The sequence below is a fragment of the Stegostoma tigrinum genome, chromosome 12 (genome assembly GCF_030684315.1).
Source record: "Stegostoma tigrinum isolate sSteTig4 chromosome 12, sSteTig4.hap1, whole genome shotgun sequence".
In the NCBI taxonomy this organism is placed as follows: Eukaryota; Metazoa; Chordata; class Chondrichthyes; order Orectolobiformes; family Stegostomatidae; genus Stegostoma; species Stegostoma tigrinum.
In genome coordinates this window covers 65135526-65160583 of record NC_081365.1, presented here as the reverse complement: position 1 = coordinate 65160583, position 25058 = coordinate 65135526, and the positions used below count along the sequence as shown (strand labels likewise).

Here is a 25058-nt window from a genome sequence, read left to right as displayed (position 1 = left end):
ATATTAAGAAATTGCTGGAGACGTTGGATATTACAAGGCAATGGGTCTCAACAACATTCCAGTAACAGTGCTGAAGAACTTGTGCTCCAGAACTTGCCAGTCCCCTAACCAAGCTATTCCAGTACAGTTACAACCCTGGCATCTATCCAACAGTGTGGAAAATTACCCAGGTATGTTCCGTGCTCAAGAAGCAGGACAAATCCACCTCAACCAAATACCACTCCATCAGTCCATTCTCAAACATCAGTAAAGTGATGCAAGGTGTCAGCAACAGTGCTACCAAGCAGCACCTGCCCTGCTCACGGACAACCAGTTTGGGTTTTCTTCCGGGGCCACTCAGCTCCTGACTGTCTTACTGCCTTGATTCAAACTTGGAGAAAAGAGGGAGTGTGTGCCCTTGACATCAAGACCAAATTTGACAGAGTTGAATTTCAATCAATGCCCAAATACAGCAAGACCTGGACAGTATCCAGTTCTGGGCTGACAAGCGCACATAAGATTCATGCCACACAAGTGGAAGGCAATAACCATCTCCAACAAGAGAGAATCTAACCATTGCCACTTGGCATTCAATGGCATTACTGTAGCTGAAATTGCACTGTCAACATTCTGGGGTTTACCAGTCATGAGAAACTAAACTGGACCAGCCAGATAAGTACAGTGGCTACAAAAGCAGTGCAGATACTCAGAATTCTGCAACAAGTAACTAACCTCCCAAAGCTTGCCCCCATCTGCAAGGCATAAGTGAGGAATATGATGGAATACTCACTACCTACCGGATGAGCGCAACTTTGACAACAGTCAAAAAGCTCAATACTATTCATGATAAAAGCAGACTGCTTGATTGGCATTATGCCTACAAATATTAATCCCGTTCACCACTAATGCGTAGTAGTAGCAGTGTGTATTATCTACATGTTGCAGTGCAGAAATTGACCAAATCTCTTTAGACAGCACATTCCAAACTCACAACACTACCATCTAGAAATAGAGCAGCAGTTACATGGGAACACCACCTCCTGCATATTCACTTTCAAACCGCTCAGTGTCATAACTTGCAAGTATCATTCAGTGTAACTGGATCAAAATCCTGGGACTCGCTTCCTCCCACTGTGGATTTATCAATACCAGCTAGCAGTTCAAAAAGGCATCTCACTACCAGTTGAGGATAGGATAATAAATCCCAACCCAGCCATCAAAATCAAGTTCCCTGAGTGAAAAAAAAATGTTGGTTTGGCTCAGCTGCCCCCGATGATACTACACTACCAAGATTCTGGTGGATTAAAGCTGCACTGTATATTTCTGAACTCGGGCCCTGAAATGCAGAGCACTGACACAGGTTAAGAAAGTAAATGGGAGGGCAGCAATCTAATAGGGTTTGCTGGGAAATGTGTTATACAATCTCAGAGCACCTCAAAGCAATCAGTACTTTTCAAGCAAAAATAGGAAATACAGCAGTTGATTTGTGCAAAATAAACTCCCACAAGCATCAGTTTAAAAAAAAAATGACAAGAAAATCTGCTTCAGTGATGTTGGTTGATGGTTGAATTGTGGCCAGGTTAAAATTTGCTGTCACCATAGATTTACCTATTAAGAATGTTTAGCATTATTGTAAGCAAACGCTGTGAGTCTATTCCCATGCTGAGCCTTGCCTGTGGCTGTGTTTCTTATCAAAGTGACATTAATCCGTGCGACAAGTCACTGTCTACTTAACTGTGCTGCCGTGCACTGGATTTCTGATCTAGAAGGCTTTTTGAAAGTGAAAGTCTAACAACAAAGATGAAGTCGCTTGTCTTAAAAGAAGGTTATGATAATTGGATTTGACTACTTTTTACATATGTGGCAGCAAAATATTGGAATGAAAAACATCAGAATATCAGAAACCTTGGATAATTTTGATATGAATGAAATGTTTTTAAACATAATCTTCCAAAGGGAATCTCAACCCTTGGGATAAAGCGACCACCATTGACTTTTGACAGATCAGAGTTAGTTTTTGAACATTGTGGTGCAGTGACTCATCAGATCTATTGCAATGAGGAAGAACGTTCTTTTTTAACATGACAGTGATTGTCACATCACATATAGCGCAAGTGTGTCTAAACAGATTATTGGAGTATCATGTCAGAAAGAATTGATACTAACTATATGAGCTGATTTTAAATTTGCAAGCTGAAGCAGATAGTAGAGGTGACCAGTTTAAAAGTGCAGCTATTAGCAGCATGTTGAGGAGTCAGCTCTAACCCCTTCTTACAACTCTCACCTCCAGCTGAAGTAGATAAGGTTGCAGAGGGCAAAGCCCTAGGGGGAGATGATTTGTCTTTTCCAATGTGTTAACCACTCAATTAAAGCAACATCCACATTGCTTTTGGAATTGAGCTCATTGATGCAAAAGTTTCTTGAGCTTTCTGGATGTGCCAATGAAAAACATGGATTGGTGCAGAAGCTGAATCGCATGTGGGGGAAATACACCAATAAGTACTGAATCCTCATATCTACTTTCTTGTCTGATTTTCTGAAAGGCCTGATTTTTACAGAATATGTGCTAAGATGGAATTTCGAGAACTCTGAATGTTTGTGAGTTTCTTTGGAGCTCTAATCTATCAAATTGACATGAGTGCTGCTTTATGTTGGGTCTCACATAAGGCTCAACACGGTCTGCAGCAGGTCTAGCAAGAACGCCATGAATAAAACCAACAATAGGCTCAGGAATGCTTCACTTCTAACATAACTGTAGCTCCAGAGAATGGGGGCGATTAACAGAAAGCCTCAAATGATGTTAATTATAGGCAGGCAAAAAGCACTGTCGTCATTCATTGTGATTTTGCCAGTCACATTGTGGTGATGACAGAACAAGAGCGAGCCAGGACCTAAACAGCAGCTTTCTCCTAGCCTCCTGTAAATATGTTGTACTATACTGTATAAAGTCTGTTAGTGTCACTTATCTGAATGTTCGCTTGATCTTACTATAATAAACCACTTTGACACGTCAGAGCACCAGGGTCACAGGAATCTCAGGGTCTTGTGCAATGGTTACAAACATTCACTGCTCTATTGAACAAGATCCAGTGGCCATACTTGACCAATTGCCATCAAAGTCACCTATGCAGTCAACATCCTAGCCTACCACTCTTTCCAAGGTTTTGCTGGCAACTCTGTAGGATCTTCTTTCTTATATAAAACAGTCCAATTAATTTACAGCTCTTTTGATTAATGAATTAAAAGAGAACAAATTGATGACTCACTTGAAAAGTTGTTATGTTCAATGGTATTCGTTTATTTGTATTCAAAGAATAACAGAGGAAGGTTTTGGCGTAGTCGTGAATCCAGAGACTTGGGATAATACTAAAATTCAAATCCTGCCACATAAAATAGGGAAATTTAACTTTAACATTATCAATCTGGATTGGAAAACTATCTCAGTAGAGGTAACCATGACAACTATCAGTGATTACCATAAACACCTACATGATTCACGCATATCATTTGCTGTCATCCAAATAGGGAAGGAACTTGGGTGTGGCCTCAGTGTGATTCCAGACATACAGCAGCTTGTTAGTTTTTTTTCAATAGTTCTCCAAAACATCAAGGGGTAGACAACAGATGTAGGTGTGGTCTGCAATGTCCACATTTCATGAAAGAAAAGGGTCATGGGCACAGGTTAGAAATGATTGCCTTCAGTCCTTTGAGTATAAGAGTTGGAAAGTTATGTTGAGGTTGCACAGGACATTGGTGAGGCATCTTCTAGAATACTGTGTCCCATCCTCTTGCCTAGTTATAGGAAGGATATTATTAAGCTAGAGAGGTTTCAGAAGAGATTTACCAGGATGTTGCTGGATATGGAAGGTTTGAGTTATAAAGAAAGACAGGATAGGCTGGGACTTTTATCACTGGAGCGCAGGAGGTTGCGAGGCAACCCGATTGAAGTGTATACAATAATGATGTATAGATAGAGTTAATAGTGGCTGTCTTTTCCCTAGGGTGGAGGCTTTCAAGACTGGTGGCAAATTTTTAAGGTAAGAGGGGAGAGCTTTAGAAAAGGCATGACAGGCAATTTTTTTACACAGAGGTTAGCTGGTGCATGGAATGAACTTCCTGAGGAAGCTGTGGATGTGGGTACAATTACAACATTTAAAAGACATTTTGGATAGGTTCACGAATAGGAAAGGTTCGGATGGAATTGGGCCAAAAGCAGGCAGGTGGGAATAGTTTAGTTTGGGATTATGTTCAGCATGGTCTGGTTGGACTGAAGGGTTTGATTCCATGCTGTATGACTGTATGGTTCTATGCCAGAAAAATGCTTCACTGATGTCAAGTATCTGAATACTTCAACATGTTTCATTCAGCAACCAACTATTTTTCTTATAGCTAGCTTTAGATTTGCAATTAACTCTGGATGATCAGTTGAACTTTTTTTTGAGATCCCCTTGCAACAATTTGCAAGAATTCTCTCCTTCTTCTGTAATACAGAGCTCCAATCTATTCAACAATTTATATCCATTTTCAGAGGGTGGAGTTACGTTTTGACAATGCATGCCTTCCAATGTATTTTATCTCAAAACTCAATACCCAGTTATATTCTGTGTCCTTTGTTTAAACCATAAGTTGAATCTGCCCAGCGAGCAGTCCATCTTTCTTTCACTTTATTTAGTCATTTTCTTTCATGTGAAGGCTCTTAGTCAATTTTCCAGTCGAAGACTTTTGTTGTATTTACCAGAATTGTCTTGCTTTATTATGAATTGATGGCTAGCTTTCCAAATCCAATGCGTTAGTATCCCTGGCTGGTCTATTATTTGTTGTTTCCTTATATATTTTTATTGGGTATATGTTAGTTAGTTATTTAAATTATGTTGAAAGACTTTTCTCTTCCTGGAGAGCACCACATATGTACAGCTGGATGCCTGGTTACCGGGACTGGCAATTCTGTCAAATTTATGACACAGTCTGTATGAACAGGGATTCACATTCCCAATAGCAACTGGTGCAAGGTGTCACATATGCTGGATTTAAGATACTCCCAGATCACCCAACAGGATTCATCAACCAAAAAGACTTCCACTCCACCAATGTGCAGCTGCCACAAAGGTGTTGCTGCCATTTGTGTGTACTGCAAATGCTGAATGCTCATGTTACTAAGGACTTATTCTGTTTATTGTGTTCCTCACACAGGTTTAATGTTCAATGGCTCCAGCCCCAGCAGGCATGAATGATGTTAATGCTGTGGTGCAATGAAACCAGAGAGAAATGAAGAAGGAACGGGCCAGGGCCTCCAGGAACCACCAGCAAATACTGAACACTCTCCACAAGAAGATTTTGAAGGTGAAGCTCCCCTCAGGATGTTCAGGAGGTGCAGGAAGAGCAGAGTCTGTTGTTATCAATTCCATTTCCTCCAGATGCACGAGGCACAGACGGAGGATGTCCCAGGACATTGGGACTGATTTTTGTTAGCTGCTGTAATGAGATCTGCAACATGAAGGATTGAATTATTCTAAGATTGGGCAGTAGGCTTCGGCAATATAGCTAGCTTTCCCCAGCGTACAGCATGTTAGATTGTATGAATGTCAAGTTGAGGCAATTATACAAATCAATCCGGATTCAAATTTACACAGTACAATATAGTTCTATTCTATCAATGTGTAAGTGATCTGTGATCATCGGTATCACTTCTTATAAGATTCACCACATGCAATCCATTGTCAATTTCTTGTGTTCTATCCCCAAACTCCAGAATCGGTCAGAATTTATATTTAGAGTGTTGCCTTTAAGTATTGGAGTTGAAGTCAACTCATGCAGGCCAGTATTCCACCGGCTTAAGGAAACCCAGGAACATTATGACGATGCAGTGTCTGGGGTAAACCACCAGGACAGATGTACTGAATTGATTTTATGGTTTGCCTCACACTACTGAAGCCCCTCATGACATGAGCAACTTTAAATCCAACTGAACACAGCACATCACAAACTAATCAACAGGAATATAGCCCACATTCAGCAATCATGGTTTCGCATTGAGACCTAATGTCTGTAGGAGATGCTTGTGAGAGAATTGGTATTTGCACTTTTATAGTTATTTTTCTAACCCATGTCCACTGAAAACATCAGAGTAAACCATTTGACATCACTTCACAAGAGGGCTATCAGGTTTAATCTGACACCAAACTAGTGTAGTGATGTTAGGGTAGAGGAGATTGAAAACTGTATTCAAGGAGTAGTTTATTAGAGGGGGTAGACATAGAGGGAGAAAGACGTTTAAGAAGAAAGGTCTAATGCTTAGGACCTAGGGAGCTGAAGGTACAGCCATCCATGAGGGAGTGATTAAAATTGTAACTCTAGCAAATCTAAAGCTAGCTATAAGAAAAATAGTTGGTTGCTGAATGAAACATGATGAAGTATTCAGATACTCGATATCAGTGGAGCATTTTTCTGGCATAGAACCATACAGTCATACAGCATGGAATCAAACCCTTCAGTCCAACCAGTCCATGCTGAACATAATCCCAAACTAAACTAGTCCCACCTGCCTGCTTTTGGCCCAATTCCCTCCAAACCTTTCCTATTCGTTAACCTATCCTAAATGTCTTTTAAATGTTGTAATTGTACCTACATCCACAACTTCCTCAGGAAGTGGACAGATGCGGACAACAGAATCTTTAAATCTAAACATAAACTCTGACAGATTCTGGAGTTTGGGCATAGAATACAAGAAATTGACAATGGATTGTATGGGCTGAATCTTCTAAGAAGTGATACCAAAGCCACATTTAGAGTCTGTTGACTTGGAAACTATTAAATGAAACCTAAAAACATAGGACATAGAACGGAACAGCACAGAAACAGTCCCTTTTGCCCATCACATCTGTGCAGACAATAATGCCTTTCTAAACTAATCCCTTCTGCCTGCATATGGTCCATATCCCTCTATTCCCTACTTATTCATGTGTCAATCTAAATGTCTCTTAAGCTTTGCTATTAAATCTGTCTCTAACCCCTACCCTTCATCGTGTAAATTTCCACAATCCTATAATTAGAGATAGTAGAGCATAGATTAAGAATTTGTAGGCTGTATTTCATCAAAAGTGCCCCTGAATGTCCACTGTAACCACCACACAAGGTTTGTAGACACCTCAGTGAAATAATCTGTGTACATTATTTTTTCAGGGCTTCTGCAGATCTTCCATGTTCCATGTTAGACAGAACATGAATTAATAGAGAAGTGAATGGCATTATTGGTACAATATAAATCAAGGAGCTAATATGCTATATAGACTCATGGAATTTAAAGCTTATTGCCACTTAAATTCATACACACTTCTCCCGCAACTTCATTTTTAACAGTCTCCATTTGAGTTTCTATCCCAGGCACAGAACTGAAAGACCCCTAATAACAAAAATTACTCTCATTGTAACCATGCTATTATTCCCCGCCACCACCCCCACTCCCCCACTTTTTCCTTGATCCCTCTGCAGCCATTCATTCTCTATCCTCCACCTCCAATACCTTTCGTCATTGTCCAGCTTAATTTCTTTGCTTGCACACTCACAGTTACAATCATTACCACAGCATCTCTAAGCATCTCTTCTTGTTTCAGCACCTTCAACTTCTGAAGTCTTCTAAGAATTTCTCCTTGGATACTTTCAGTTTGTCATCCACATTCTAGTCCTTGATGACATCAACTTAAGAAAATGAGCTAATGACACACACAACTCTATCTGTCCATGCCCCATCTTGATCCCCCACTCGTATTGTGCTATTGGATTACCTGGGTGGCAGCCTTGGATGCCATAAAACCAGTTAAACATTTACAAGATCACCTTTGTCTCCAGTACAAACTCTCTTTGAATCTTTGCAATGATTTCATTTCTTTTCCCAATTATTCCCTCAATTTGAACCAGTTAGTCCCTAAATTCACTGTCATATTCAAATCTGAATTGTAACTCTCTCCCTACACCCTTTCTATCGCACATACCACCTTCAATTTTTCCCTTATCCAGACATTTCTGAACTAATTATTTGTGCCTTTATTACTTTCTGACACAACTGCTTAAATGTTTTTCTAACCTCCATATTCTATAAACATTGGGTATCCAAACTAATTCTCAAAGAATCTAAACTATATCCAAGTCCAGTTCATCAACCACTTCTGTCCATCTTCTTGCATCAGTTTCTGGTTGCCCAACACCTAAGTTTAAAATTCTCATTGTTGAGTTTGAATGTTTTTATGGCCTTGCACCCTTCTATCTCTGTAACCTCCCTCGGCTCTATGGAAGCTCCACAGAATTCTCTATTCCACTAACTTAGCCCTCATGTGTTTTCCTCCCTTCGTCGCTTCATTTCTGTCTGTCACTTCAGCTATCTGGGGCCCAATTTCCAGAATGTTTTATAATCTTCTTAAAACCAAGCTCTTTGACTAAGCATTTTGTCGCCCCCTTCCATCCCTGACTTGGATGTCATGCCCATGCTTTTTGTTTGATTATTTTTCTCTGAGGCATTTTGGAATACCTACATTACAAGTGCTAACACAATTGCAAGTTATTGCTCTGTATAATAAATCTGTTGAGTCTACCTGATTGCTCTGTGGTGTAAGTTTTGCAGTGGAATATAGAATCATTTGACATATTATTGATGTTGAAAAGATTGCAGTTTCGGCAAGGTTAGTGCATAAACATGGAATATACACTGGCTGGGCCTCAATACATAGTGTGTAGTAAATTGTCATTTACATGATAACAGTGATTGCTCTTCAAAATAATTCATTGTCTGTCAAGCACTTAGAGGTGTTTTTGAGAAATTTAATAAAGTATTTCTGAAATGTAAATTTCCTCTTCCAGTTAGTGAATAATGAACTTAATTAGCGTTGTAAAAGAAGCACGTACAAGTTAGCAGAAGTGTAAATGGATCCATTAATCTTACGTTTAACTGCATTCCAAACAGAACAAGTAAACAGATTAGTCCCAAGCTCTGAATGTGCTGTTTGTGATGTCATGAGTTGTTAGCGTGCCACTGATGCTATCCAGCAGTGACCATAAAATAAATCATGGCATCAGCACATTCACATTGCCAGGTGGTGCTTCAGTAGTGTAACTGCTGTGACATTGCAGAGCAGTAACCTGGGGAATGGGTTGCACAGGGTTTGAAGGTTGAGAGGGCAATGCATAAAAAGACAAACTTGCAGCATTGTAATGGGGAGCAACAAGTCAGTAGAAAAGAGTTGCAAAGGATGGCTCAAGTGGTCACTTTTAAAGCATGCCTTCAAAGAAAGGACATAAAACAGGCACCTCAAGACGGAAGCAAGGTATTGTAATAAGGTATAGAATGAATACTTTAATTAGATCATCTATCATATATTTCTCTGTGTAATATAGGGTAGAAGAGAAAGCAGATTACATGGAGTGTGGAGGGAGGTGCTACTGATATTGAGTGCCATCCATCTCACATCCCCAGTTCCAGAATCAATTCAATAACCCTGATGAGGATGAGCAAATTCATACATTGGCTTTCCAATGGAAATGTCATCATTTGGAATGTCATCATCTCCCAATAGCCACATAAATTTTCCTTCACATTGCTCTGTGAAAAATGAAATCTCTAACATACATTTATTTTCACAAAATGTCAGTATCACTAGCCAGGTCGGCATTTGCTGTTCTTATCCTATTGGTCTTCAGGAGGTGATGGAAAGCTGACTTCTTGAACAATTGCAGTATGTGCTGTATGAACACCTACAATGCTGTTCAGAAGAGAAGTCTAGGATCTTGTTGCAGCTACGTTGAAGGAATGGTGATAACATTCCAAGTTGAGATGGTGTACTCCTGAAGGGAATTCACAGTTGTTGGTGTTCCTATGCATTTGCTGCTTCTGTTGTTCTAGTCGGCAGGTTGAAGGAAACAGGGTGAGTTGCTGTAGTGTACCTTATGGATATCACATTCAGGGTGCACAAACATCCTCCAAATTTTAAGGAACTATCATGTGATTTGACTTTTGGTCCTACATCCCATTCCAATCTTCCCAGGATATAGTTCGCCTTTGATTTCTTCTATAGTATTGGCACTTATTGTGAAACTTCATTGGGTGCATTATATATTTAGGAATAACCTGAACATGTCCTGAAGGGATCTTGTAATCAGAATTGTGACCAACTGCTGGCTACGATGTCAGCTAGGATACATGTCTTTGGAAACTGAGATATAGTTACATTGATCAAGGTTTCTCTATGTTGTGGACATCAATGGAGAACCTAGTTAGCTTCATTGAAATTTACAAATCACAATAATCTTAATGCCAGAAGCTGCCAAGGACCAAGTAATGCCTTCTTTTCCTTCATAAATTCTGGTCACAAACATTCACTTTTGGTATTATACATTGCCTAAAAAAAACTGTATTTGAAGTGGACATGAGATCTTACAAAATGGCTCCCAGAAGCCTCATGACTTTCTAACCAGTGCAAAAGATTGGACTGTGTTATCTTCAGAGTCAATCAAAAAAGGCCATTAAATAGTTCAAGGATTTGAGCGTTATCCGTTGAACCTTTAAAAAGTATGAAAACTCAAGAGCTTCTGAATGTTAAACAGGAGAACGGAGGCTCATCACAAGAATTTCAATGATTGTTGACTTTGTTTTGAGGCACATTAATCATCAAAAATTAAATTTTGATAAAGCTGGCTGGAAGTGGCCATTTTGAGGAGAATTACCTGAACACTGTGAGAGAAACATGTTAAAAACAGCGACTGCTTCTCAAAAGAGAGACAGTAGGAGGCATCCTGGACTACTGCATGCTGAACAAGTAATCAAGTGCCATAAAAATGAAACACAGGAAGCCTTCACTCAGTCCCGCAGTCTGTTCTGCTCTGTCCATTTGCGGAGTAAGGTCTGACTATTTGACCACATAAGTTGTCAGAGCTCTTGATCTGACTTTAAATTTGCAACCCCTTCACTTCAGGAAGAAGCAAGCTTTTTCAAGCAAACTGGGCCTGTAAAAAAAAGTAAAGATTAATCTTATTTGTACTCTTCATATGTAACCTTTACACTTATTTAGGTTACATTTTTGTATCTACGTTTTTGCTCATAAATTAAAATATTTTGCTCAAGTAACTTGCAGCAACAATTGTGAAATACGTTACCCTTTAATATCCTTTATTATAGTAAGTTTTGCTGCTAGCTATTTATGAAGCAAAGCATTTAACTAAAAAGAGTTTACATACAAGTTTATACAGATTCTTAGTTCTTAGCCCGCTTTGCGATCACACCAGGTCAGTTGTTGTGACACTCAGTAGAGAATAATTACTCTATTGCACCATTCTGGCAGTTCAGGGGGACCAATGGCATAGACGATCATTAATTCTTTTAGGGCCTGATTGTTGCCATTAAGCCCTGTGGTCTGGGGACACAGAACCAGAAGCCATTAGAATGTTCACAACCTGCAAGAGCCTGCAATAAAATTTGTTCAGAATTTGGCCTCCCCTTCAGTGCGCCACAAAAGTGGCTCATCGGAGCTAATATCAAACTGTCCGGCCACAGAATTGAACGATACAATCATCAATAGTTTCCTTCCAGGAGCAAGCTGTCATGAAACAAAGGCCTCCCAAGAATAATGAGCTTTTTTTTAAGCAGGGGAACAGCCAACTATTTCACATAATACTAATCTATAATTTGTTTCTAAAAAAGACCCTGGGCAAGGTAAAAAAAACACATGTATCCACCAGGGGAAAAGCGGTGTGAAGATACAGTCCAAGGGATTGTAGTCAGTTTCAAGTTTCTTCCTGCTAATATTCCTTAAGATTTTAGTCACAGGAGCAGGTGTGATTGTTTTGTGTTCTCTTGTCCATTCAGGTGATTCAGCTGTAAATTATTGTGTTAGTTCGGAGAGCTTGATAAGATTTGATTGGTGATTCAGGTTGGATCTGCTTTGATGGGGTAACATGTATTTGAAGTTATTGCAGTGATAACACAGGGTTTAGAGGATTCCACAGTCCTGTCAGTGATCCCATCAGTAGATGCATATTGCTTCACTGTACAATTCCTCAAACTAAATATTGAAACTATTAACTGGAATAATAGTCAACCCATTTTCATTTAAGTATGCTGAAATTTTTCGGAGTAGGATAAAAATAAAATCTTCCATTTAAATGGGGAGCATTTGACAGTCGCTTTCACCACGATGTTTAACCCTCTCCATTGTCTCTATTCCACCCAGTTTCAGGTCATTTAATGAAGGAGAATTCAGGATTTATTTCTTAATAAAGAATCAATCTTCCAATAACTAACTGTTGAGTTCGACTCTTGTTATTTCACAATGTTGCAGCCATGAGCCAATAAGATTATGGGCACAGGGATTTATTTTTAGAGGTCAGTGGAAAAACAGTGAAACATTTTACTTTTAACAACATAGCTTTTCTTAGTGGTCTCAAGTCCTGTGATAAGTAGTGTCTGTTTGCTGATGACCTCTTCCCTGGGTTCACGACAGGAAGGTTTCAGTTTATGCTTTGGAGATTATTTGAAGGAATCCACTCATCCACCAAAGGGAGGGACCTCTCAGTTCAATTCTCCAGTCTCGGAAAACAAAAATCTCTTATTGTGAATACTGATTGCTCTCTTGAAGCATAACTGGAAGATCTTTTGATCTTTTGATTTCCAGAGGAAACTGTTTCTGTTGACACTCCAGACACAGCTGCCAATGTTTGCTGTCATTCTTTATACCTGTTAAAATGTCAGACCAAAATCTGTTTGAATATCTCAAATTATATGCTTTTGTCTTCAAGTATTAAAAATTATTGGTCAAAAATCTTGCAGAGATAGCAGGAACTGCAGACGCTAGAGAATCTGAGATAACAAGGTGTAGAGCCGGATGAAATCTTTGCAAAGAGAAATATGTCGTTGTTTTCCCTTTATCCCTGTGTTTGTTTGATTGAGGTTACATTTTGGATTATTTAGAGGTTAAACATTTATATTTTCTTGTTAAAATCTATTTATGTTAGCAGTTTTGCATCTTCATTGAATACACTGTTCATTTTTTCTAACTGATCAATAATTTCATGTTTACGCAAGGAACATATAATTGGCAATAATATCAGGTACTGGATGAAGCAATTGCATTATGTTGTGACCTGTGGAGAGGTGGATATGGAGAACATTAACAGCCAACAGATGCAGAAATAACAAGGTGTAGAGCTGGATGAACACAGCAGGCCAAGCAGCATCTGAGGAGCAGGACAGCTGACGTTTCAGCCCTTGACCCCTCTCCTGCATCTGCAGTTCCTACTATCTCTCTAACCAACAGATGCAGTTGATTCTTGCTCCGCCATTGAATACAATCATGTCCAATCTCATCTCAGCCTCAGCTCCAAGAGAAAGACAGTGCACTCCTCCCATCTCAGTCATAACACTGAAAATCTTAAAAATCTACACATTCTAAAAGTGTACAAAACTCATCTTTTGAATATTGCTCTAGCTATTAACTTAGGAAGTGTTGATGTGAGTTATATTTGAACAGTGATTTTGTATTTATTATGATTCAAAAATATCTCATAGCTGGCAGTAAGCATGAAACAATTTAGCTTTATTTGCATTACAAAGGCTTCGACTTAAAAACTTAATTGAAAGCTTTGGAGGAAGTGTGTGCATGCAAATCTTCATGTGCCAACAGTTTATTGGTTAATCATATACCACTTCAAAAAGGAAGCATTGTCAGAAACTTGATCCATCTCTCCTGGAAGCTTGATTACATTCAGTTTATGATTTATGATTTAATTATAGAGCTGGATAGAAAAATGCAAGGTCATTCCGAGAAAATGCTTCAGAGAAAAAGCCATCTTCTTTGAAACTGAATACTACCAGGGCAAGTGTTTGCTGAAATACTTAACAATAAACTGCACTATGTTTTCTTATCCTATTATTGACATGTGGCACACTATCCATACATTTTTGTTTTCCAGACATCGAGTCTCATAGCCCTACAGATAATATGTTATCATAGAGTTACGTCAATCACTTAAGAAAAGTGAATGCATACACAAAATACATTTAAAACAGTAGCAATGATAAATCTTTCTGACATGAACTTGAGTAGCACTTATAACAAAATAACAAATCAATATTTTGTATATTTTCAGTGAAATAGCAGAAAATAATTAAGGTGGCTTGTGATCATGCAGCTTTTATTGTGTACATTGCAGACCTGCTTTAAAAACAGAGCTGTAGAAGACAACTATGTTAAACTAACTGCATTTCTCAAAACAACGCATTCTTAGATGTAACAGTATGCTTTAACTTTTAGTGGGGACTGTGATCATGATGGATACAGAAGTATCATGACAAAGGATTGAAAACAGTAACCTTGGAGCAGCTTGAGAGGTGAAAGTGGGTGACACAGCTATTGCTGTTGATACGGGTGGGACGGTGTTCTCAACAACTGGCTTGGCAGCACAGAGGGCATTTAGGGTTTGTGGTTGGGGTAAGTGGCAGTGAGTGGGGTGGATGCTGCAGGCAAAAATGTAACTGGTAGAGAATGAGCCTGAAATGGAGTTGGTAGAGTAGCAGAGAGAGTGCGAGGAATCAGAGAAAAAATGGTGGAACTTACTCAGGTTGGGGAGAAGAGGTCATTCTTTTCCCTACAATTCTGGGCATTCATCCAAAAGCCAAGGCTGCCATAACCTAGGTGGCAAGCTTGAACCAGACTGCATGAACTGGTGTCACGACATCCATAGTTGGTCCTGGGGGAGGAGCAAGTCCCATATCAGCACAAACTCATCCAACTGTGTGATATGCTGATCCAGGCATTGTACATGGGTTGGAGCAGAAATTGGATATGAGAGAAACTAGAGGAGTGTGATAGATAATTAATGAGGTGAATTTAGGAAGATAGGGTGAGAGAATTCAGGAGGCTTCACAAAAAAAACCCTCCGAAAATCTCAGAAAAAGTGTAAGATTCAGCCCAAAGTATCTGTCTAATACTGTGGACATTTAGTATGCCTTCTGAAGACAGGGAGAATCACTTTGGAAGCATGTCGATTTGTTCTTTGTGGACTTGGTCATACCAATGTGGAATCAGGAGAGAATTCGACACATAATTCCCAGCTCCTGGCCTGTAGTTGTACTGTGTTATTATTGTTATTGAGGTTTGGTTTAGCTTAGTTGGCTGGATAGTTGGTCTGCAAAGCAGTGTGATGTTGACAGTGTGGGTTAAATTCTTGCACTGACTGAGATTACCATGAAGAACTCTCCTGTCAAATCTCAACCCTCATGTGAGGTATGGTGCACTCAGGCTAAATCGCCACCAACTGTCTCCCTCTAATGAGAGACAAGCCCTCTGGTCTGGTAGAACTAAGGTAACACAACGCCAATATTGCTGGTCCAGGTCAGTTTTCTGGTCAATGATAATACCCAAGATGTTGATAATTATTGATTCACTGACAGTAAAGCTATTGAATTTCAAAAGCAAGCAGTTAAATACTATTTTGCTAGAGATAGTCATTATCTAACGCTTGTGTGGCACAGCTATTACAGTTGCCTTAGATTAATCTGATGCACAGTTGCAATGGTTCACTGTGTAGTTTCCAAGTCTTTGTAAGCTTAGCCTTGACAATAAACAAACCGCAGTTCACAATCACGTAAGGTTGGCTTGCGGGAGTATCGAATGACGTTGATGCTGAGTAAAATGTCTTGCTTATAAGCTGAAAATATCACAAATTCATTATCCTGGTTTCTCTGCAGTTACATTTATTTGAGTACTATCATGAACTTCTCTGATTAAACAGAAAAATATCAAGCTGAAAGGAAAAGCATGTGATTCTACAAATAGAGAGGCAGATCAGAAGATTGGGCACAGCGTAAAGAACAACAAAGGGTGACTGGAAGATTAATAAATTGAGAGAAATTAGAGTACAAGAGAAATCTGGCTAGAAATGTAAAAACAGATAGCAAGAGATTCTGTGGAAATTTAACATGGAAGAGAATAAATGAAGTCAGCAATGTTCCTTCTGCGTGTGAGTCTGAGAAATTAATAATAAAAAATAGAAAAGTGGGAAATGAGTTGATCAGATGTTCTGCATTTGATTTCACCGTAGAAGGTCAAAATATCCCAGAAATAATTGTGAATCAAAATGTGAAAGGGAGCAAGGAACTTAAAGCAATTACAATCAGTGGAGAAAGGGCACTGAGGAAATTATTGGAACAACATTCTTTTGGTCCCCATTCCAAATGGATTGCACCCTATAATATTAAAAGAAGCTGTTGCTGAGACAAAAGATACATTGAAATTGAATTTTTGAAACTCCCCTAGATTCTGGAAAGGTTCCATTAATTGGAGAATAGTTAATGTGACTCCTTTATTCAAGAAAGTCAGAAAACAGGAAACCGTAGGTCAGTCAGCTTAACATCATACTGGGAAAATGTTGGAATCTCTTCTTAAGGAGGTTATTACAGGGCACTAAGAAAAATTTTAATTCCCTTAGGCAGTCAGTACTGTTTTTATGAAGGATAAATTACATTTACCTAATTTATTAGCATGCTGTGAGGAAATAATGAGCAATGGGAAGCAAGAAATATACTGCATTCAGATTTTGAGAAGGAATTGAATAAAGTTCCATATCAAACGTAAATATGCAAAATTTCATCTTATGGTGAAGTGAATAGCTTAGTAACATGAACAGTCATTGATTAGCTCATTAAATTCAGGGAATGGACATTAGTGAGTAGTTTTCAGGTTGGTGGGATGTTGCAAATGGAGTACCTTGGGGAACAGTGTTTAAACATTAATTCTTTATAATCTCTATAAGTGATTTAGATGAAGATTTAGAATAAACTGTTCTAAACTTAGCTGAATATACAGTGATAGATAGGAAAGTAATCTGTGAACAGTACAAAGGAAAATAAATAGGTTGAGTGAGAGCACAAATGTTTGGCAGATAGAATGTAATGTGGAAAAATGTGAACTTATCCATTTGACAGGAAGAACAGAAATGCAGTATGTTGTTTAAGTAGAAGGAGATTGCAAAATTCTGAGGTACAGAGGAATCTGGGTGTCCTAGCACTTAAATCTCTAATGTTAATATGCAGATACTGCAAGTGATTAGGATGACAAATTGAATGTTGTCTTTTATTGAAAGGGGAATAGCCTGTAAAAGTAGAAATGTTTTGCTTCAGTTGAAAAGAGCATTGGTGCATATCACAACTGGTATGTTGTGTTTAATTCTGGTTTCTTTGTTTGAGGAAGTATAAACTGAATTAGAAGCAATTCAGACTGCCTCGACTGATACATGTGATGGTGGGGTTATCTAATGAAGAAGAACTGCACAGTCAAGTCCTACATTTGTCAACATTTAAAAGAATGACAAGTGATCTGATTGAATCATACAAGATCCTGAGACAACCTGACAAATTGATTACTGAAAAGATATATCTCTAAAAGTGAAGTTTCCACCTACAGGTGAGAGTAAATTAGGAAGCACAATATAAAAACAAGGCCTCTCCAATTTCAAGACAAAGATGAGGATTTTTTTCCCTTTCCCAGAAGTTCGTGAGGCTTTAGAACTCTCTACCCATTGTGGGGTGGAGGCAGCTTGTTTGAATATTTTAAGACAGGGGTAGACAGTCTCTTAATTAACAAGACCATCAATGATAATTGATAGGATAGGCAAGAATGTGCAGTTGAGGCCATTTCAGATCTTGATAACTGAGGGGCCAAATGGTCTACTCCTGCTCTTAATTTGTATGCTTGAATGAATGATCCCTGCAATTTAATAAATGAGTTTGTTGGTGTCATCATCAGCTAAATGAGTATGATTAATAAGATATGATGTGCGTACAAAAGTAGAAAGGACGTAATTTGACATAAGCAAAGAATGAAATGCTAATTATTGATGACAAGAACACTTCAGTTTTAGCTTAGATGTTGGGAGTGAGTACATTATACACACCCCTCACTGATGTTGCTCAGCAGTGATGCTGCAAATGAATAATGAGTCAGACAGCTTTAATTTAGTAACCATGTATGGTATAAGAGAGCAATAACTTCAACAAACAATGAGGAATTTCAATCAGGTATGTGTCTAGATAATTACAAAAAAATCGGAAAACTGTGGAAATTGATGTAAAACTTGCTTCAGTTATTTCAGTTTGTGTAATGTGTTCTAATTGGCTATTAATATTTCAGGATCAATTTTAATCCTTCATCTTATCCCAATATAATTTGGGTGGTTTGCCTGCCTAACTGGAGTATCACTGAACACTCCCTAGATGGGCAAACTGGTCACTGAGGGTGAGCTTTGTCATTAACCATTCATTCAGATTCCTGCCTTCCAGCAGAGGCATGGCCTATTTAAAGGATGGTCCATGACTATTGGAGTGTGTCATTATTGTCATGCCAGATGGATCTGGTGACACTCTTCAGCAACCTGGCAGATCAGAGGAGTCATTTCATTACGTTGCCCTGTAATCAGGTAACATGAGAACTTTTCAAATGACTGTTATACATCTCTAGTTCTATTTCAACTATTTATGCTCTCCAACATTTCCCCTCCTCCTGCTCCTTTTCTCATTGCACAGTTATAGGGCATTAAAAATGCAAAAATCACAGTGTTTTACGCTTTTTGAATGTAATTACCTCTGTACAAAATGGAAGCAAGTTTAGACAATTCACCACCTTACATCTGGTCGATCATTCAATAAGAATACGGCTGATCTTATTGTGCCTTAACACAAATTTCCTGCTACCCCCATAAACTTGCGTCCTTTGTCAATCAAAAATCCATGAAAACAAACACAAAAAGTGTGAATGAAACTCAGCAGGTCTGGCAGCATCTGCAGAGAGAGAAACAGAGTAACATTTCAAGTCTGACATAACTCTTCTTCAGAACTACAGGATATCACCAAAAACAAAATACAGGCTTTTCTCAAAGCACCTATGTCATCACTGTATCAAATAGTTCAAGATGTTTCCATACTGCAAGATGATGAGTCAGAAAACTAAATGGCTGGCCAAGGTGGATATCAGCAAAGGTTGTTAGAGGATCAACTGTGTCAAAGGATTGATTAAACAAATAGATATTGGCTGGCTGAAGCATTCACAAAAGTTTTCTGCCAAAAATGCTGGGTGGATTGTCCATTATGGCCTCCTCCAGTCGTCCCCCGTATTTCACATACTGGTCTTCGGCCACATTGATTCATCCTACATGATAAAAAAAAAGTTCAAGGCACATGATACTGCAAAAGCTGTGGGCCCTGACAACAAGGCATTTGATAAGGTTCCCCACGGCAGGCTCATTCATAAAGTCAGGAGGTATGGGATACAGGGTGATTTGGCTGTCTGGATTCAGAATTGGTTGGCTGACAGGAGGCAGAGAGTGGTTGTAGATGGTAAGTATTCTGCCTGGAGGTCAGTGCTGAGTGGTGTCCCACAGGGCTCTGTTCTTGGGCCTCTGCTCTTTGTAGTTTTTATAAATGACTTGGATGAGGAGGTTAAGGGGTGGGTTAGTATGTTTGCGGATGACACAAAGGTTGGAGGTGCCGTTGATAGTATCGAGGGCTATTGCAGGCTTCAGCGAGACATTGACAGTATGCAGAGCTGGGCTGAGAAATGGCAGATGGAGTTCAACCTGGATAAATGCAAAGAGATGCATTTTGGAAGGTCGAACTTACATGCTGAATATAGGATTAAAGGCAGGATTCTCGGCAGTGTGGAGGAACAGCAGGATCTTGGTGTTCAAGTGCATAGCTCCCTCAAAGTTGCCACCCAAGTGGATAAGGTTGTTAAGAAAGCATATGGTGTTTTGGCTTTCATTAACAGGGGGATCGAGTTTAAGAGCCGCGAGGTTATGCTGCAGCTCTACAAAACCCTGGTGAGACCACACTTGGAATACTGTGTCCAGTTCTGGTCGCCCTATTATAGGAAAGATGTGGAGGCTTTGGATAGGGTGCAAAGGAGGTTTACCAGGATGCTGCCTGGACTGGAGGGTTTGTCATACGAGGAGAGGTTGACTGAGCTCGGACTTTTCTCTCTGGAGAGAAGGAGGAAGAGAGGTGACCTGATCGAGGTGTACAAGGTAATGAGAGGCATGGATAGAGTCGATAGCCAGAGACTTTTCCCCAGGGCAGGATTGACTGCCACGAGGGGTCATAGTTTTAAGGTGTTAGGAGGAAGGTATAGAGGGGATGTCAGAGGGAAGTTCTTCACCCTGAGAGTTGTGAGCGCGTGGAATAGTTTACCAGTGGTAGTCGTGGAAGCAGAGTCATTAGTGACATTTAAGCAACTGCTGGACATGCACATGGACAGCAGTGAATTGAGGGGAATGTAGGTTAGGTTATTTTATTTTTGGATTAGGATTATTCCACGGCACAACATCGTGGGCCGAAGGGCCTGTACTGTGCTGTACTTTTCTATGTTCTATGTTCTAACATTCCAGCAACAGTACTAAATTCGTGGGCTCTAGAAGTTGTCATGTCCTCGCCAAGTTGTTCCAGAATAGCTGCATAACTGGCATTTACCTGCCTATGTGGGCAATTGCCCAGGGATATCCTGCACACAAAGCAGATCAAGTGTAACCTAGCCAATAACCACACTAGCAGCCTACTTTTGATCATCAGTAAAGTGATAGAAGGTGTCACCAATAGCGTTACCAGGCAGCCCTGGCTCAGTAATAACCTGTTCAGTGATGCCCAGTTTGGGTTCCACCAAGGCGACTCAGTTCCTGATCTCATTACAGGCTTTATTCAAACAGACAAAAGAGCTGAGTTCAACAGGCAGGATGTGAGTGACAGTCCAATACATCAAGGCAGTATTTGACCAAGTATGGCATCATATGGCATTCCCCTCTGAGCTATTCACCATCCTGATTGGGAAATATATGGCTGTGCCGTCAGTGTCATGTTGCTAAAATCCTGTAACTCTTTTCCAAATAGCATTATGAGTCAACTGACAGCACATGGATTGCAGAAGTTCAGGATTGAAGGTCACCCTTTTGAAAGCAACTAGAAATGGCAATAAATGCTAAGCTAGCCAGCAATGCCCACATCCTATAAGTGAGTAATAAAAAGTGGAGGAGTGACAACTGTGGGTGGAATAGAGTTAGTTATTAAAATGACAAGTCATGTTTAACGGTCAAAAATAAAAGCTGAGGCACATGATTCACATTAAAATCATTATAATAAGAAAAATATACACAATGTATGACTGGAGGCAGATGGCCTTTAATCATGGATAAAGAATCTTCATTTACCAAAGTATATTGCAATGTCTCTATACTAGATTCCATGTGCCTAAGATTTATTAGTTAATTTTTCTTTACTAATTCCATTTTCAGAACATTATACTGCAGTACCATCTCTGCATAATTTTATTATGAAACAGGACTTAATTTATGACATGTCTAATGTCCTGTTAACAAAAGTAACTATGCAGACCTTATTAGATGTAAGCGAAATGTACATATTGGTATTAAACCCCTAATGACAAATGTTGGTCAAAAGTTGTGTTATGCTGCAACATGAATTCTTTTGGAAGCAGTATTATCTTGATGGCCATATCAGGATTGTTTTAGAATGTAAATCTAATGTATAGTGAGACCTGAAGGAAATTCTCCTTACTTTGATGAGCATTTTGATTGATGGCCAATAGACGTTACTTGCATATTTCAAGGTCCCTCCTCAATTTTCAGGTTAACAATTGAATATATAGCTGTGATTTCTAAGTAGTTGAGTACGTAATCATAGCTGACACTCTGCTGTGTCGTAAGGGTCTTCTATTGAGGTGTGGTTGCTTGAATGAGATGTTAAATTGAATACTTAATTCATTGGTTCGGGTGAATGCAATGGGTCTTTATTTGCAAATAATTAAACTGATGTGAATGAAAAAGTTACTTTCATCCCATTCCTAGTCTTCTTCTAGTATTTGAATAAGCTCAATATGTATTAAGTACTGAATAGAGCCTTCAGGGATTGATGCCATCCCAGTTTCTTCTGCATTGTTAGCCAGCAGTCTGACTTTTCTCCCTACCTTCAATTCTGAAGGTAGACCCATGCTTCCATTGGATTTCTCCATGCTGTAGGCAATGTACTAAAACGGTTTGGATTTTATTCTGTTGAATGTCCAAACAGACAGCCCTCCAGTTATTACCACCAGCCAGCAGGGAGATTGGAAGGATTTATAAGCTGATTAAAGACCTATTTGACTACATTATAAACATACCTCCCATATCCAACAAGTCCTGGTGAGGGACTCAAAACCAGCCCAGAGTTAGCGAGCCTTACCATTGCACAGTCCTCTAACCATTTTATAACTCTATTTCATTTTTAAGATTTTCACAGGATGTCAGCATCGCTGTCTGGGCCTGCATTTGCTGTCAATTCCTTGTTGCCCCCTACTGGAATTTACCCACATTGCCTCTGTCTCTGGAATTACATATGAGCCAGACTAGGTCAAGATGACAGATTTCTTTCTCGAAAGGGCTTAAGGGAACAAAACGAGTTTTTGCAATCAGTAGTGGTTGTCATGGTTTATATTGGCTTATTTTATATTCCAGGTTTTGAAATCAATTGAATGTACATTCCACTAAGTGCCAAAGTGGGACTCCTATCATTGTGCCCAGAACACTGGCCCCTCGATTACTAGTTCATGTCACCAGCTGCCCTATAAATACCATCGTTAAAACAAGCGAAAGATTTTGAGACATTTATAGGACATATCATTCACAGTGCAACTTTTTGCTTTCTTTTTTCTTACAGTGACGGTTAATTCTTGAACTCGTTAAGCGAAGGCATCTCATCACTAAGGAATTAATATCCAAAAACATGCACTGAATACAAGATTTGTGCAGTTAGATATCTCATTGGTTAAATCAGAAGAACAGTCATTGCTAAGTAATTGTAGCCATTTCCCTTCCCCCTATAAGAAGTATTTCTGTTCTCCCTAAATGACGTTAACTATCTAGTGCCAAATTATGAGAAATTGTTGTGGGTTCACTAAGGACTGAGTTGGTGTTACCAAATTAATTTCACATAGGCTGCAGAAATAAAAAAAAACAGTAACAGCTGGTTTTCTTCATCTTCACTGCCAGTGGGGGACTCAAATGCTCATTATTTTCGTTCTCTCATGGCTCTTGAGTATTGATGTCTTGTCCAGCATTTGTTGCAGATCCCTGATTACCCTTATAGTGGTGGTAGTGAAACGCCTTTTTGAACTGCTGCAGTCCACCTAGTGAAGTTACACCACAGGCAGTGCTGCTACACAAAGAGTTTCAGAGTTTTGATCCAGTAACAATTAAGAAACAGCAATTTTAGTCCATGCAGGGTGTTGTATGATATGGTGGGGTAAATGCAGCTGCTGCTATTCCCATGTCTGTTGTCCTTGTTCTAAGTGATAGAAACAGCAGGTTTGGAAAGTGCAGTTGAAAGGACTTTGTGAGTTAGCGCAGTGCATCTCACAGATAGTACTCACTGTCATCCATGAGCATTAACAGGGGGAGTAAATGGCGAAGTTGGTGGATGTAGTGCCAGTCGAGAGGGCCCTAGTCATGGGTGGTGATGAGTTTCTCGGGTGTTGTTGGAGCTGCCTCCACCTAGACAATTCGGGAATATTCCATCGCAGATTGCATTTTTAATAGAGCATACAATTTCTTACTCTCTTTGAGCTTCACGTGAAAAGAGGTTAATCAAAATTGTCTCGGAGATGAAAATTAACAGAAACCGGGCCTGGGAATGTTTCTGCAAGGCTGATGTCAAACATCAGCATCCTCATCACTGTTCAGTGAAATGAATGATGGTGCACATGTGGGCTGTTGGTGTTGGGAGTTGATCGAGCTTATTCATCTTTGTTCTGCAGTGAGCACTTTGCCTCAGTACTAACCCAGTAAATGTTCACACAACAGAATTTTTAGTTTCTGTTTGAGTCCCTCAGTTGGTTATGCTTGTGTTGCACAAACTTTGGCAAACAGACCTCAGGTCTTTCCTATTTATACTGTGCATTTTCTACGAGGCCCTCTTTTGTCATCCTGTTTAGGAGAAAGATGATGCTTGTTAATTTTTTGTTTTACTCACTACCCTTCCTCACTAGCCTACACTTCTCCCCACAGCACTGCAGATGGATTCTCCATTCCTCTGGCATCCCCTTTATCCTTCTTCAATCCTACCCTGTGCTATCAGCCTTTCCACTGTCTCACTTTATGTGCCTGCTCTTCCCCCAATCCCCTTCCTATCCATATCCCCATGGCCAGCCTTAGCCGTATGCCACCCCGCAAGTTATTCACCTCCTCTTCAGCGAATCTAATTACTCCATTGCATTCCTTCGCCTAATAATACAACTCCCAGAATTCCTTGGCATCATTGCCCCATGGCCATGGTTCTCCCCTCTGGGTCTCAGTTACTTCCCTCCATTCCCTGCTATCTTTCCAGTGGCCCCAACAATCACATGTTCTAAGTTCCATTTCATACCGTTTGTATTTACCTGACTGAACTTTATCTGGATCTTTTCTCTTTAGTCCACTTTGAGTTGGGCCTTACCTGTGAGCCTCAGTCAGGTTTGCTAATGTCAACCTATGAGGCTTAGGCAGGCTAGGTGGCTGCAACAGGCTTTACCCATTACACTGTCAGTAGTTAACAAGAAGAAGCAAGAGTACAACAAGTACCACTGAAAAGTCTGACAAACTAAACATGGAGTCTTCACTCCTAGCACTATAAGTGTTAGTACAAAAACTGCATTGGTTATGAAGGAACCAATTTACCTTGCAAAATTGCAATTTTGAACAGACTGGGATGTAACTGAGGATTCACAATCTGCTGATGAATGCAAAAATAGTTTCTCACTATCAAGGTCCAGAGGGTCAACTGATCCAACAGGTTCTGAGAACTTAATACCAAAAGTTTAACCTTACATCTGGCAACTGAATTCTTCCCTCCCATCCAATTAAGTTCCCATGCCTGTCTTTCTGAAAGTTCACAAAATGGAATACACAAGGGAGTAACTGAAACAGTTTCTTCTACTGATCCCATAAAAAACAATATTCAGATCGTGTCCCAACTGGAATTCAGTAAATTTAATAAATAATACAATTGGGTCTTGTCCAATTGTAGCGGA

The 25058-nt window shown here is 39.5% G+C and overlaps 1 long non-coding RNA gene across 2 annotated transcripts in view; it reads left to right on the top strand.

The window, feature by feature from the left end:
• LOC125457275 (uncharacterized) overlaps window positions 1-8772 on the top strand; it is a 120908-nt gene extending 112136 nt beyond the window's left edge. For both annotated transcript variants that reach the window (XR_007248590.2, XR_007248591.2), the window contains exon 4: window positions 5170-8772. This is a non-coding gene — a long non-coding RNA (uncharacterized LOC125457275). The remainder of the gene's footprint in view (window positions 1-5169) is intronic.
• The last annotated feature ends 16286 nt before the right edge of the window (window positions 8773-25058 follow it).